Source organism: Myxocyprinus asiaticus, chromosome 45 (genome assembly GCF_019703515.2).
Source record: "Myxocyprinus asiaticus isolate MX2 ecotype Aquarium Trade chromosome 45, UBuf_Myxa_2, whole genome shotgun sequence".
Classification (NCBI taxonomy): Eukaryota; Metazoa; Chordata; class Actinopteri; order Cypriniformes; family Catostomidae; genus Myxocyprinus; species Myxocyprinus asiaticus.
In genome coordinates this window covers 17,726,438-17,742,150 of record NC_059388.1, presented here as the reverse complement: position 1 = coordinate 17,742,150, position 15,713 = coordinate 17,726,438, and the positions used below count along the sequence as shown (strand labels likewise).

Here is a 15,713-nt window from a genome sequence, read left to right as displayed (position 1 = left end):
AATTGATATATTGAATATCATCAATAGGCTCAAAAAGAGATAATTTAAGACATATCGCCCATCCTTATGTTACACCTGCATACGGAAACTTTGTGCTCTCACTCTCTCTCTTATAGCTTGTTCTGTGAACTTTTGCACACCTCGATTAGTTTTCAAATAACAGTCATGAGAGGTCATCTCTCAGTGTTTAAGAGGATACCTTATTTATGATCCAAACACTTGCTGTGAGATTAATGCACAGTTCAGCACCCTAAATCAAGACATAAGTCACCTCCAGTCCAAATGTATTCAAAACACATGCACGCACACATTAAATCACGCATGCTCTATCCATTGTCATAAATGGACTGTAAAGTGACGTGAAAATATATCAAACACATTTTCACTCACACTAATGCATTTAGTGGTATTTGGACCATGGCATGAATGTTGGTGCCAGATGGGCTGGTTTGAGTATTTCTGAAACTGCTGATCTCCTGGGATTTTCATGCACAACAGTCAAGAATTTACTCAATGGTGCCCAAAAAAAAAAAAAAAGACAAAACACCCACACTCCAGTGAGGGGCAATTCTGTGGACAGAAATGCCTTGTTGATGGGGTCAATAGAGAAGGGGCAGACTGGATCGAACTGAAAGTCTTCGGTAACTCGGATAACCGCTCTGTGCAATTGTGGTGAGAAGGTTGGCACTGTTTTGGTGGCACGAGTGGGACCTACACAATATTAGGCAGGTGGTTTTAATGTTGTGGCTGATCGGTGTATGTACTACATATGTAAGAAATGACAGTGTTGGCTCATCACACACACACACACACACACACACACACACACACACACACACACACACACACACACACACACACACACACACACACACACACACACACACACACACACACACACACACACACACACACACACACACACACACACACACACACACACGCCTACATTGCGCACGCACTTACTTGAGGGACATCATTGGTGTGGGGGAGGGAGGTGGATTTGATTTCTCACCCATACTTAAGGCTTTTCCCTCAAGCTTTTCTCAAAGCAATCCATAGCCGTTTCAGAGCCACTGAAGTAGGTAATAAATCAAGTGATCATAAAAAGTTCATTTCACACACAGCAGTCAGTAATACATTGCTGATGTGTGCTGGGCAAGCTGGTGGGCGGGGTCTGGATTTGTGACTATCAAAAAAAAAAACAAAAAAAAAAACACTTTAGTGAATCAATGGTTTTAACCGATGGACAAACCGCCATAGTCAAATAAGAACCAAATAATGAAGAAAGAGGTGTCTGCATAGAAAAGTCTTTCAGCTGCAGAAGACATTTACATTTATTTAGCCATGTGACGAGGAGGAGGGCGTGGCCGGGCCGTGATGAGCACGGCCAGTGCTGAATCAGAGAGAGAGCAAGAAAAGGGGTAGTTGGAGAGAGAAAGACGCATGTGGCCGCGCTGCATGCGTGCCTGTGTCCTTATGTTTTATGTAATTTTAAGTTCATTTAAATCATTTAAGTTTGTTTACTGTTCAGCTGGTTCCCACCTCCTCCTTGCCCATCCTTATACTGTTACAAGCCAGTACTTATGCAAAACAACTAACAATTCCTTCACAGTAGCACAGCAACGATTGACATTCTTATTGCAATTATTTGGAAAAATAGTGATAGTGATTTTTACCAAAACGAAAGTCATGAGCAAACATACTTGATTGAACTTGGCACCAGTTTTAACAGCTGGTAAAGGCCTCTCAGGCCACTTTTCATAGTTTTTTTTTTTTTTTAAACCCAATAATAATTATGAAGTTAAGAAATGATTACAGAAATATATTTTATAACAATTATTAATATAAACAGTACCATATTTATGCACCAATTTCTTATCTTTCATGTGGCAATGCTTAAGCCTTTATTTTGGCAGAAGCCTGAAGGAAGAAGTTTGTAATTGAGTTGACAATGGCCTTTTAAAACAGAGAAATGCTCTCATCCACTCTTCTGTCCACAAAAATGGGGTTGTGTGGTTACTTTGGGTTTGGATAGTAGCTTTTATCAAATCAAGCATATTTGGAATAATGCAAATGTGGATCAATAAGTGAATCTAGAGCACTGTAAATATAAGGTCTCAATATCCGAGCATATTAGGCAAAGAGAACAGAGCAGCGCACGCAGTAAGACTTTTTTTTTTTTTTTTTAATCAAAAAATAGCCCTTACTATTTGATAAAAAAAAAAAAAACCACACAACACACTACATCATATTGCGATTTCTATTTTAATCGTTCAGCCCTGCTTCACTGTATACGTTTTATTACTATGTGCTCCCTGGAAATCGAACCTATGACCTTGAAGTTTCTTTTGCCATGCTCCGTCTGCTAAATGAGACCAGTCCAGCATTAGTTTAAAAAGTTAATGCACAGACTTTACCTGCAAGATTAAGTTCTTAGACATGAATGCCTGATAATCATCAGCATTGTACAGATTATAATAAACCGTTAAACTTGCATTTTTCCATGCGTTTGTTTGTGTGTGTGGTAGAGGGTGAGGAATAATCTTAGGATTGGGGCCTAGTACACAGGACAGGATTCAACTGTGATAATCCAATTTATACCCTCCCATTCCAACACACACATGCATCATCCCAGCATCTGGCATATTATTTAAGAGGAATCTTGGATTAGCTCTCAAAAGTAATTCTCCATTCAAATGAGAATCTGGTGCAAAGAGTCTCAGATCTCTCAATTAGAAGAAATGAAATGTACACAGGCCCCTTGAGAGAAACATACAACAGGAAGTTCAATTGTGGATATGGAAGCTTGTCATTCTCTGACCCTCTGTTTTGTGGAAGTGGGGTGAGGACCATACTACTTGTCAGAATAAAGCCGGTTTTCCCACCATCAGGCCAAATGTTTCTCTTTGTAGTTTGTTTTTCCACAGTGGTGCTGTGAAATCAGAATTGAGTAGACTGAGTAAGCAGGTTACCAACCGTAAGTCGCCACATCACTAAAAGGCGTTCCACAGCACGTTTGAGAATGGTTAGCTAACAGTGCTGAGAAATCCAGACTGGGAAGGGTTTGTAATCATACCATACTGAACCATGCTCAAGTGGAAAGGCTACTGGAACCATTACTCACCGTGCTTAGAACAGTTAAGCCCGATGGTGGAAAAGTGCTTTAAGAGTGAACTTAAGTTATGTTCACGAACTGAAGCCTCCCTTTCATTGGCAGTGCTCTGATTGAAAATGGACATATTTGAAAAACTGTACAACTACTGAACCATAGTACAGCCAAATTTGCAAAAGACCCTCTCAGTAGCTTTTCCATCTAAATCTAGTCCTGAGAAAGCATTAATATGTGCAGATTCAAAGACTAAAATAAATCACTGCCCCACTGAAGTCAACTGAAGACACTGGAAAGGGTTGGAAACACATTGTAGCCTAATTGCCAGTGAGGCTGCAAAGCAAGGTTTTAAAGAATCTGTCAGCACCGCCTCTGTTCCAGGAGAAAACCCATTTTCTTACAGACTCACACAAGTGATAAATCACCGACTGCGAGACCAAAAGGGAAGAACAGTGAGAGAGAATAGAGATGGAAACGGTTTTCCAAAAGGTCACAAGAAAAGCAACTAAAATAGTGCCTCTAGCACAGCAGAAATATTGCTTCTGCGTATATTATCACTTTGAACAATGACACATGAAGCAAATAATAACGCTGGCAATGCAACATGACAAGATCAGCCAGTGTAATAAGGCAGTGGGCTTTTTTTTTGACATGGCGAGATGACTCGTTTCTAGAGTTTTCACTCATCGGCAAGTGATATGGTCCTTAAATACCCCCCACATAAGATACAAGCTGTTGTAAGATTAAAGAATACATATTAGTGTTATTGTGGTAATTACAGCTGATGGCTGAGGAATCATGCGGGAGAGAAGTCAATTTATGTTGAAGCTTATGAAGTTAGCCTGACACATTTAGGCAACCATAGCTACTATATTAATGATAAGAACGTGTATGACTCAGACATTTTCAATGTAATTCCTTTAAAAACCTCTAAATGAGTCATCAATAAACAATGCACACTTACACACACTTAATATATTATGCATTTAAGTCCCACTCAAAGGCTCTTCAGTCCAGATGCATCCATAAAGCAAAGTCTACGTCTGAGTGCCAAGCACAAAAAGTAAATCCATTCCACAGAACCATCACTTTGTCTTCACTATGGTTTCCCAGTAATGCAGACAAAGGGGCATTTATCAGCCCTTAATTCCATCATTCAAGTGCCAATGACAAAGAGGTTTGCATGAACACATGTACTGTCAATTGTAGCATGAGTGAAGATGTCGCACTCTTAATGGCCTGAAGGCAAACCATCATGTTTGTCATATGTAGAGATAATGAAGATCGGGACACACACATAAGTTTCTTTGATAAGGACTGACCATTACGTCCTTACTTGCATTGATAATAAATCATGTGTGTGAGAGAGAGACACACATGTAGACTCCGCCACAGATGAGCTATTGTCTACAGCCGTTAGATTACGCACCACTCAAGCGTTGCAAATGTCTACAAAAACACATGCAGATGAGTCTCATCAATATGCATTATATACAAATCAAATGTAAATGCAAGACTCTGCACGCTGCACCGTGGTTGCTAGAGCATTAAGTCTTTGAACTTTGCCACAACTTTTCATATTTAGCAGGTTGCGGGTGCCACTGAGCCCAGCTTTCTGTTACTGGCCTTATGCCAGCTCTCCTCTCCCCCTCATCAGAGCAGGAGTCAGGACAGGAAGATAGCAGTCCATTCTGTTTTCTATTTACCTTCCTCCCTCGCTGTTTGTCAGAGCCCTTGGCATAAACACAGAAGGCTGCTTTCGAGTCCTTTCTGCAGGGGCTCCAGTGGTTTGGAATGAAGGCAATGTAATCCATTCCTCTCAACGTAACATCCTTCTCTTTTTTTCCCTCTCCACAGTTGGTCAGGCTGTTTAGTTTGATTTTCTACATGTTTAACCGCATCACATTTTTTCTGTGAGAGAATCCGCCCCCTCAGGCTCTCACACAGAGGGTTCTGTGAGGGGTCTGGGTGAGCTTGCTCTAAGAGGATGGACAGGGGACAAGAATCGCACTGACAACATTCTAACATCATTCATTTTAACCACGCCATATAAAAGACTTGTGGAGCATGTCCAACTAACAGCAAGAAAACGCTTTTAAGGTGGTGGAGAAATAAAGAATGGCATGGGCACAAAACATTTGCAGAGAAGATCGTTCTTGACAGCTGATAATCCCAATAAATTCAAAATGTCACTTGCAAATTATATGGCACTATTCAAAATATGTGGATTCCTATAAAAGAAATAAGGTGTCTTAACTCCAAGCTTTCAGTGTCATTCATTGAAAAGTAGCTGACATTTAAACGGTGTTGACCTTAGGGAAAAAGTTAGAAATTACCCCTGAATTTTACCATTTGGTGCCAGAGACTCGCTGGGGCCCTCTAGCCTATGCTGATGTTGCGATTTGTCCGTGAACGTGCATGGGGGGGTGGGGGGTGGAAAGAGTACATAAGGAGGCATAAATGGAGCTAAAAAGTCATGTTTCCATGGGAACACTTATAGATGTGTGAGTGGGTGGCAGAGGGACTGAGGCTGGCTGATACAGCAGAGATGCCTAATGCGCGCACGCACACACACGTTAAAGACATTAACATGGTTGCAGTTTGGCAAATAGAAGCACCTGGTCTGCAGAAACCAAGAGAGTGAAAAACATTGTTTGTCTAGTCCAAGGTTTATGGTCAAGGTGACGCAGAATGCACAAAATGTACCAAGGTTTATTTCCCACACAAACACTAAGGCTGCGTTCCATTAAAAATTGTAACCCCTTCCCTCGCAAACGTGTATGTCACTGCTTACATTGCACAAGTGTCCACTACTGGCAGAAGACGTGCAATGGGTTTAACTGGAACACCCTTAATCAGTTGGAGCATGTTGAAGGCTGATGTCAGTTTGTGGAATTAAATGATTTTTGCAGCTGAGAAAATGTCTTCGGAGATTGATTTGAGGCTTATGTATAAATATCTCATATTAAATTGTTTGTTTCAATAGAATGAATTGTTAGAAAGAATTAATCCAGATTTACACACGAAAATGTAAACAGTGAACACAGTGATAAACTATGAACTGTGTGATAAACAGTTTAAGGTAGCTACAAGTATTATACAGTTAAATCTCAAAATAACTTTTTCTAAACTGCTTAACTGACCTAACTTCCATCATACATTGGAGTTGTATGGGGGTGGGGTTTATGAAGTGCAATCTGCCGTCACGGTTCGTGGGATTTTTGGCCCATATGTGAACAATTCAAATGATCTCGGACCCCTTTAAATGAACCGAGACCGTCTCGGGAGGAGTACGGTTTGCTTGCAGCCTGTGGTTCGGTTCACTAATAACGTGCATTGTGAACACAAATTGAAGATTTATTTTGCTCCGTGAAATTTTTGTGCTCTCTCGCTTGTTGTTTGCTTGCACTAATGTTATAAATGCAGCACTGGCCCGATCGAGCAAGTGACAGTTCTAGCAACTGGCCAAAATCTCTCACACTGGCCCCGGGCAGACCTTATTTTTGAGCCCTGCTATGTAAGTGTTTTTTTTTTGCAAAAGATCAATGAAATGTTTTATTGAACAAAGACACCTATACTCATGCTTATTCATTTTAAAAGGTATTAAACAGGTTTAATAATCTCACAATATGTAGAGCCAATTGTACACTTAACACTTAATATTGCCATAATAAAAATAATCAATTTTGTCTTTTAAAAATGGGTCTGTTTTTGTGAAACCCACAGTGTGAATGCAAAATGGACAGAGACCCCATAATGGGTAATATTTCACTTTTTGGTCCACTTAAAGGGGTCCAAGTTTGGTTCTTTTAAAGCAGACCCAAGAGTGAAAACACCCTTAAAATACATTTCCCTACCAGGTTGGGGACAAGATCTCCTCTCAAAGCAAATCCATTAGACCAATGGTGAATAAACACCTAAACCAATAAAAGATGTCCATCAAGCCTAAAGAATTCTAAAATGTTCAGTCAAATTGATCCCACTTAGACTTAGTCATTGTGTTAACCATAAAATTCCAAAACAATGAAACGGATGCTGGAATCTGACCCCCAAAATAGGCATTTAAAGCATACAGATGTGCCTGGCAGAATGTTCAGAAACTGCACACAAATGTTGCTGGCGCACTTTAGGACAACCAGCAAACAAAAGAGCATGAGAACCAATGAAAGATATCACCAATACGTTAGGGCCTTTTTTTACCTTCTCTCTCTCACCCCTTAAACATAATCAATGATCTGTAGAAAACAGAACACACTGTCTTTAGAAAAATCCCCATTTAGAAGTAATACGTTTCCTGACGTGCCTTTGCAATGTTAAAAAAGGAACCATAATATATCAGCTCTCAGATAATATGGAGTTCCCCTACAAAAGAACGCCTATTTGCAGTAATTCAAATCATTTCATGCATCTGAAACAAAACAAATGTATTACCTGTCAGACGAGGTTTGCATGGCTTAACAGAGGCAAACAAAGCCGGCACGCAGGGATGTGTTTTTCTCTTTTCAATATATTCCTGCACTAACCCCTGGGAACATTTGCATTCTATACCCGGAATACTCCGTTCAGTTCGTTTTCTCAGGTGTACTATTTGAGCAATGTCTTGCTGAAGAGACATATTACATACTCAGTCCATTGTAACAAGCCAGAATCCTTGTGTTCAAAATTGCAAATTTGGTTATCGGTCAATGACACCTTATCCGAAGCACCTTACAGTACACCTACTTACAAGTACAGTTACCCTGGAAAAACCTGAGGTTAAGTATCTTGTTCAAGGGCGCAATGGTGTTAGTTCATGGACTTGAAACTTCAACCTTTAGGTTACTAAATCAATGTTAAACCATTAAGCTACAATAGGAAACAAGATCTGGCTATGAAGATCATGAGGCAAGTATTGTATATAAAAGGCTAACACTAATAAAATTAGGCTAACATTGAAGCATGTCAAAAATAATTCTCTCTCTTGCTGCTTTTCCTCGTGTTGCCTCCTTGCTGGATTATCCTCAGAAAAAAAATAAGGTGCTATGAAACATGGACAGTGTTTGGAACCATCTTGGTTTATTTGCAAGTAAAACCAAAGTCTTTCTAGTAAGTCAGTCCACTCAGCGGCCATCTTTGAAACACTCTTGGGCAGCCATTTCTTTTATGTAAAAAAAGCAGCATTCAAGAGCAGCTCCTTTCTACTTGAATGGGGAAAGACCAAAATCTCAAACGGTTTGTCAAGATTACGATAAAAAAATAAAATAAAATTTCAAACCAGCAGTAAAATCTGACAACACTGGAAACAAAGCAATTTTCCCGGCTTGTATAGCTAATGCACGTTCTCGAAATGATTGACAGACGATGTCTGTATCTAAAAGGTGATTGGCTCTTTTACCTGTAAGGTGGGACTTTCTACATCCGTTGACCTTTCCAATTTATCCCATTGTCTCTGGTAAAACATAGTAAACTCAAATTGTTTAAGAAACAACAGTGGAGAGTTAAAAGAAAAAGCAGATGAGAAAATGTATGCAACGCACCCTCAAAACATGGCAAGCCTGGTTTCGTAATGGGACTCAAGCATTCCACATTGGCAGTGTTGGGAGTAAATGGAATACATGTAACAGGATTACGTATTTAAAATACATAAGTAACTGTATTCCACTACAGTTACAATTTAAATCATTGGTAATTAGAATACAGTTACATTCAAAAGTATTTTGATTACTGAAGAGATTACTTTGCATTTTGTTTCATTTAATATTTAGTCCATTCAGATGGAAAACATTTATACATATAAATGATGTGATCCAAAGTGCATCTGAACAGCAGTGAAACACTTACGATGCGTTTCATTCATACGAGCAGACAGATAAGTTTGAAGTAAGTTTGGAGCACAAGAAATAGAAATAAACCTTGTGTAAACTGTCAGCTTTATGCAAGTTAAAATGCTATTTCTAGCAATTTTACATGCGCATGTTACCAGTCACGATCATATTTATCAAGAAAATTCATATTGGATCTTTTTTTTTCTATTAAGACCTTTGATATTAGGGCAAAAATCTTATTCTTGATCATTTTTGTATTTTCCTGTAAAAATATTTAAAAATCCTTAAAACAAGATCAATTTGATTGATCTTGTTTTAGAACAACACTGCATAAGATATTGGTTTTTCAGAGAGTTTTTTTTTTTTTTTTTTTAAACATTGTCTTACTGTACAGAGTTTTTAAATAGTCAAAACAAGCGAGGAAAAAAGTGCTGAAGTAGTAATCCAAAGTATTTAGAATACATTACTGACCTTGAGTAATCTAATGGAATATGTTACAAATTACATTTTACAGCAAGTATTCTGTAATCTGTAGTGGAATACATTTCAAAAGTAACCCTCCCAACCCTGCACACTGTTGACAGAAAGCAGAGTTTCATACCAGTAATGATCGCTCTTTCCTCATTATGCACACACTCACATACACACCAGCGAGCACTTGCAGTGGGACATGGGGACGCACAGCAGGAGTCTATTCTTAAGATGTCACAAGTAGACAGGACCGTCACTCGCAGTTCACACATTTATCTACAGACAATCGCCACCCTGTCATACACAACACACTGAAAGTTACAGGAGCATATGGACATGCATATACAGTGGCATGGACGGTCAACACTGGGAAACTTGATCTGTTTGGAAAAGCATAATACTACACTACTCTTACCATTTCTGCAGTATACAGTATCTTTTGCATAAGCCAATTACTGTATTTCAAATTCAGTATTCCATTCATATTAATTTATTAGATCTGTCATATGTCAACTAAAGTTAATGACTCGCCCTTCGCGGTTTGTTCAACGTACATTAATAATTTGCCAGATAGCATATTAATAAATCATATCGGCAGTGTAAAAGTGATGCAGGTGTATTCACTTATACTAATCCACCGGTATAACACAAAAAAAAAAAAAAAAAAAAAAAAAAGAAAAGCATGCTTTTGTGGTCAATTATTGCCCATTTGTTTTAGTGTAGCTTCTTTCATATTTTGTTTCCAACTTAAATGCATGACATCTCAATGACAAATGCCCAACACGACATACAGTAGGAGCGTCCCAGGTGTACTTAAAGGCAGCAATACATACAGTATGGCAGAAACAGTCAGAGTAATATGGTAGTATACCATTCTGAACTTTTTATCATCACGCCATGCTCATAAAGCAACAATTTTTCTCAAACTTTTTTAAAAAAAAATTAGCAATATCTGATTACATAATCAACCCCCTGGCTGAGGGATCGTGAACATTCTTGCTTTATTGATTTTGCTGGAAAACTTAAATTCATTTATTGAAACATGAAAAAACTTAAGATATTTCTAGATTCAAATTGCACTTCAAACGAAACAAAAAAGCAAATAATGAAGTCCAAAAAAAATGTACATAACTACCCTTCCATTTGCCGTCACGCAAGTATCCATCTTCAACAGGTAGAAAATTAGTAACACAAATTAAGATCTAAAGACAATTATAAAATGTAAACATAATGATAATAACTGAAATATAAATACATTTTAGGTGAAAGGTGAACTTGTTTAGGTTGTATACACATGTATAGAACTCTTCATGCACGTGTTCCAGGAGAAATGCTCCCACGGCATGTCTGAACAAACATGGCAGAGACATGCGTCGACGGGTTTACTTTAGTCTGTTCTTCGAAATAAAATTGCCTTGAGCGCATGTCTTTGTGTCATCCCAAAACATCTTACAATTAGCCCTCCACAGTGGCAGGTTGATAAGCCAAATTACCCGCCACACATGATACAAGCTACTCGCATTTGCCAGGTGCTTATTTCATACCCTGGGCTACTATTTAATACATTTGGCAACTTCCCAGCTCTATGGTTTCATAATATCCTGATATTGTTGGTCACCACTGGTCAATCAGAATCGGGATATTGATCCGATATCGTTGATATCCAATTACATCATCCCAGCCCTACTTCCCAAATAAACACTGCACGTTAAAACATGGGAGGATAGATCGTAAACACTATTGTAGCAACAGAATCATAATGGAGAGGTTCAGTTGACGGACTCCAAACACACAAACAAATTTTCAACAGGCCAGTAGAGGGAAACACTCTAGCAGAGTCTAATTTAAACAAGATTACAAAAATGTATTTGTCTTCCTCTTAGATTCCTGTCGGCTATTGTGTGTTACTGAGGTGCTCGAATGGAACATCTTTATTCAAAGCTCACTCTAATCAAGATTAGTTTCCTAGAGTAAACTCATCACACGGCTATATCATTTGGAAACAGGTGAAACATTACACAGAACAGCAAATGTATAAATGCAGTTATCATTACCACCATGATTATCACCATTCCTAAGTCAATTAGCCAGAAGTGTTAGTGACCAAAAAAACAGCAGCAGAAAGATGCTGTTTTATTGGAGGGCAAAAGCTGAACTTAAAACGGATTGGCTGGCAAAGCCTCTAAACATCCTATAAGAACAGAGGGGCAGAACCTCTTTGGAAGAATAGACAGAGAGAGTCATTCACCAGTTCCCAAACCAGTCATTGAGCACTCGTACTGTAGCCTAGTGCATGCGAATATGCACTTTAAAAAAAAATAAGTTATCCCCTTTTCTCCCAATTTGGAATGCCAAATACCCTACTTAGCAGGTCCTCATGGTGGTGCGGTTACTCATCACAATCTGGGTGGCAGAGGACTAGTCTCAGTTGCCTCGCTTCTGAGACAGTCAATCTGTGAATCTTATCACATGGCCTGCTGTGCATGACACCGGAGACTCGCAGCATGTGGAGGCTCATGCTATACTCTGCGATCCACGCACATCTTACCATGCGACCCACTGAGAGAGAGAACCCCTTATCACGACCACGAGGAGGTTACCCCATGTGACTCTACCCTCCCTAGCAACTGGGCCAATTTGGTTGCTTAGGAGACCTGGCTGGAGTCACTTAGCACTCCCTGGATTTGAACTTGTGACTCCAGGGGTGGTAGTCAGCAGCAATACTCGCTGAGCTACCCAGGCCCCCGTGAATATTCACTCTTACACACTACAGATCAGCTCAATCCAGTAGGCGTTCATTCTAACAACTCTGACATTTCTGATATTTTAGTAATCCATGTCTCACTTTTAGCCTATTCTATCAAACCTCTAAGTCTCAACTATGATCAAATCGAGAAAGACTTTGAAAAATGTCAACGTTATATTCATCCTTGCTGATAGCACAGTGTTTAAGATCTTTGAAAGCTCTCTGGGGGCAGAAAGACAAGCAGACTGTCAAGGCTGAAACTGCCCTGGAATGCAGCAAAATGTATTAAGTTACTTGTTTTATCACAGTTTGAAGGTACTTGCCTTCTCCTTGAAACTCTGTGGCATTTTGACTGCATAAACATGTTGAGTGTAGGCTTGTCGCGATTATTAAATAATTGTCTGATCGCGGTTACATGATCCAACCACGATTATTGTGCAATTCAAATTTCAATCACATTTTAATGCCCGAATAAAAGGAATTTTTAAGCAAATATATGACTATGAACAGTGCATTTGTGTGTCATTCAGTTGAACTCAGAGCAGCACTACGGACATCAACCAGAGCAGCTCCTGTCCGGAAGACCGCGTGAAGTGTTTAAGTGCTCTAATGCATGCGCCGTCGGCAGAGGCTCACGCCAAACTCCTGCGAAAATATAAATGAACAAATATAAACTTTGATAGTGAATGCAAAGTGTGCCGCCCCCCCTTCACTTTAAACGACTGTGTAATGGCAAATTTTCCAGATTATAGTGGGATCATGCATGCAGTGTTAATGACATGCAGTGACACAGAGGAGACCCACACTTACTCTATTTCTGTGGCGTAATACAATTATGAAATCTCATGTGAAAGTTAAAAGTTAAGGAAATCATATCCATTTTTTTTTTTTAAGTATATATATATATATTTGTAGATAAATGTAAAGATAACATCCTAAAAAGGTGTATAAAAGCACACATGCACCTTAAGAAATATGACCATTATAGCCCTAAAACATAATTAATTGCCATAATGGCAGTTATTTGGTTGACAATTATCAGCCAAATGTCATAATCGTGACAGCCCTAATTGAACATATACACACTTAAACGAATGGATGGAAGAAAAAAAAAAAAAAAACATCCATATTGTTGCTGCCTCACTCTGGTGTGCTTGCGCCCCCCCAGGAAGCAGGCAATGTTTCTGTTCACTTATAGCTTTGCATTACAACTTAGTCACAGCTGACACACACACACACACAAAATCTCCAGAGCAAACCCAGTCTCTTATCAGCTTCACTAAAGAGAGTACATTCCACTCTGCTCACAAAGCCTCAAATACTTCATTAACACAATCTCCATGAATTCATAATTCATAAGCAGAAGCCTCTAGATACAGTCAGCAGCTATGAACACTGTGATGTTCCACTATGAATAGAATCCTTACTGAAATACCACCAACTGTGAGCCAAGTGTGAACTCCTTGTGATTGCAGTACAAGCCTCACACTGTAATAACCCCACAGATCCACATTCTCAGTAGACAAAACAACGCACCAAGTTCAGTCTGAAGTCAGTGAATAGTTTGACAATCAGACGGTGTATAAACAGGACTGATGCTCTATGGCAACTTGAGATGAGGAGACTCATATTTGGGTGGATTGATAGATTGCAGTGTCTGTAATGTCTTGGCTTATGTACTCTGTGGGGTCTGCAGACCATTGTTTCAATATTCAAGTTACCATGAAGAAACACATCTGCAAAACATGCATCCTTCTATATATGCCATTGCCAGCCTCTATGCAGCACCAGCTGAGGACGCATCTAAAGCATTTACCCAATGGACACATAGCAGATCTTCTCCATCTGTGCCATACATGACTTGCAGAGAATGGCAAGCGTCACTGCAGATGCCCCTAATTTCTGATGTAAATTCAGGGCAAACTATCAGACCATCCACACAATTACAACTGCACGTACAGTAAATAACCAAGCATAAATATAGGCCTACATACAGTATAAATATCTGTGTATAACTTTCAGATTAGGCAGAGACTAAACTAAGAGTTCAAAGCATGTGATGACCCTGACAAAATTCCTTAAATAACCCAAGATTCCAGGAAATCAAAGGACTTCAAGACACACAGTGTGACACTGACTAATATCAGGGTTATATACAGAAATGCTGAGGGTAAAATATCAAATGTTACACTCGCCGATTCTCCAGCCTGTGCCGTCAGGTAAAGCGCGAGGTGAAAAGCGCTCACGCACGCGGTTCAGAGAACAAGTTGCGCTCTGCGCGAGATAACGCTCTCGCGCCAGCCGCGTGCCACCAAGCGCAGTACTTAACGCGCAAGCTTCGTTTTCTTGAAGACTTTTACTGGTCACAGGTGCACCTTCAAAAATCCTAACTCCTGTTTGCAGAGTTTCATCCCCGTGCGTTTCACGATATATCTGCTTTGAGGAGAAAAATGTGCGTAAAATGATGAATCATTTTTAGGCGAACTGCGTCGACACCACTTTCTATTCCAAACCATGTTTTAAACGGAGTCCTTGTATTATGACACTAGCAAACGGGATCATGTAAAACATAAATATGTTAAGTCTAAACAAGTGTCGTGGGAAAACTGGTCACTGCGCGCGCTTGTGCTTTAAAAAATAAAAAACCAAGATTTAAACGTTTAAGTCTGAACCAGTCCTGATGTGCTATTTCCAGGAAATATGTCGTTTTAAATAATACAAGCTCCAGGGAGTAGTAAAATAATAAAATAAAGTAACGCACGGGTGCGGATGGTGCAATGCCCTCCTCACAGCACGCCCTTATAATACATAACAGGTAACACGCCTCGCTTACCTGTACAAATAACCATTCCAGGCCGCAATTCCGTTAAATAACAAGTCAAAACGTAAAATGACAATCCCGTTACACGGTTGTCCGGTGTCAAGCGCTTACCTGTTCTCGCTGCGTATTTCACCTCACCGCCGCAGTTGCGCTGACACTGCGGATGACGGGTACCTTCCCAAGAATCCCAACTCACTTCTCCAGAAAAGCAGCCAAGACGGCTTTTAAAACACTTGACTCAGAATATTTCAAGTTTCACGACACTTGTTTTTATATAATGTCAACAACAACAACAACAAAAAATCCTCCGTTTAATTTCCTCAGGAAGAACCGATAGACGAGTTGCAGAATCCCATCAACGTTCAGCGGTGTCCTCCTCGGCGTCTATACCCAAGCACTGGTGACCATTAAAACTGCCGCTCTAGCTATAGTTTCCATTATGACGTACTGATTGACAGATTTAAAAACGCGCTATAAACGCCACTTGGAATCCTCAAGCAGCAGCAGCAGTCAGCGATCGCGTGCGAAGTCCGTGCGCTGCAGTCACAGCTCAGAGTCAGAGTCAGAGTGGCAGTTTCGGAGTTTTCTGGTTCGCAGCTGACTCCCAAGTACCACAGCAGAGGCGTGAGTCAGAGGCTTTCTGCTGAGACGCAGCGACTCTGTCTTGTTTTACAAACCCTCCTGACTCGCCCGCAGTGACAGCCCGAATCTGGCCGCTGATTGGGCTAATTGTAAAATCTCATTGGCTGCAATCAGGGC

General features: G+C 39.9%; 1 protein-coding gene across 3 annotated transcripts in view; it reads right to left on the bottom strand.

Moving 5' to 3' along the window:
* Positions 1-15,504, bottom strand: part of LOC127435092 (plexin-A4-like) — a 309,230-nt gene extending 293,726 nt beyond the window's left edge. For all 3 annotated transcript variants that reach the window (XM_051688268.1, XM_051688269.1, XM_051688270.1), the window contains exon 1: positions 15,066-15,504. The gene's annotated coding sequence lies outside the window, so the exon portion shown is untranslated. The remainder of the gene's footprint in view (positions 1-15,065) is intronic.
* Positions 15,505-15,713: the final 209 nt, after the last annotated feature.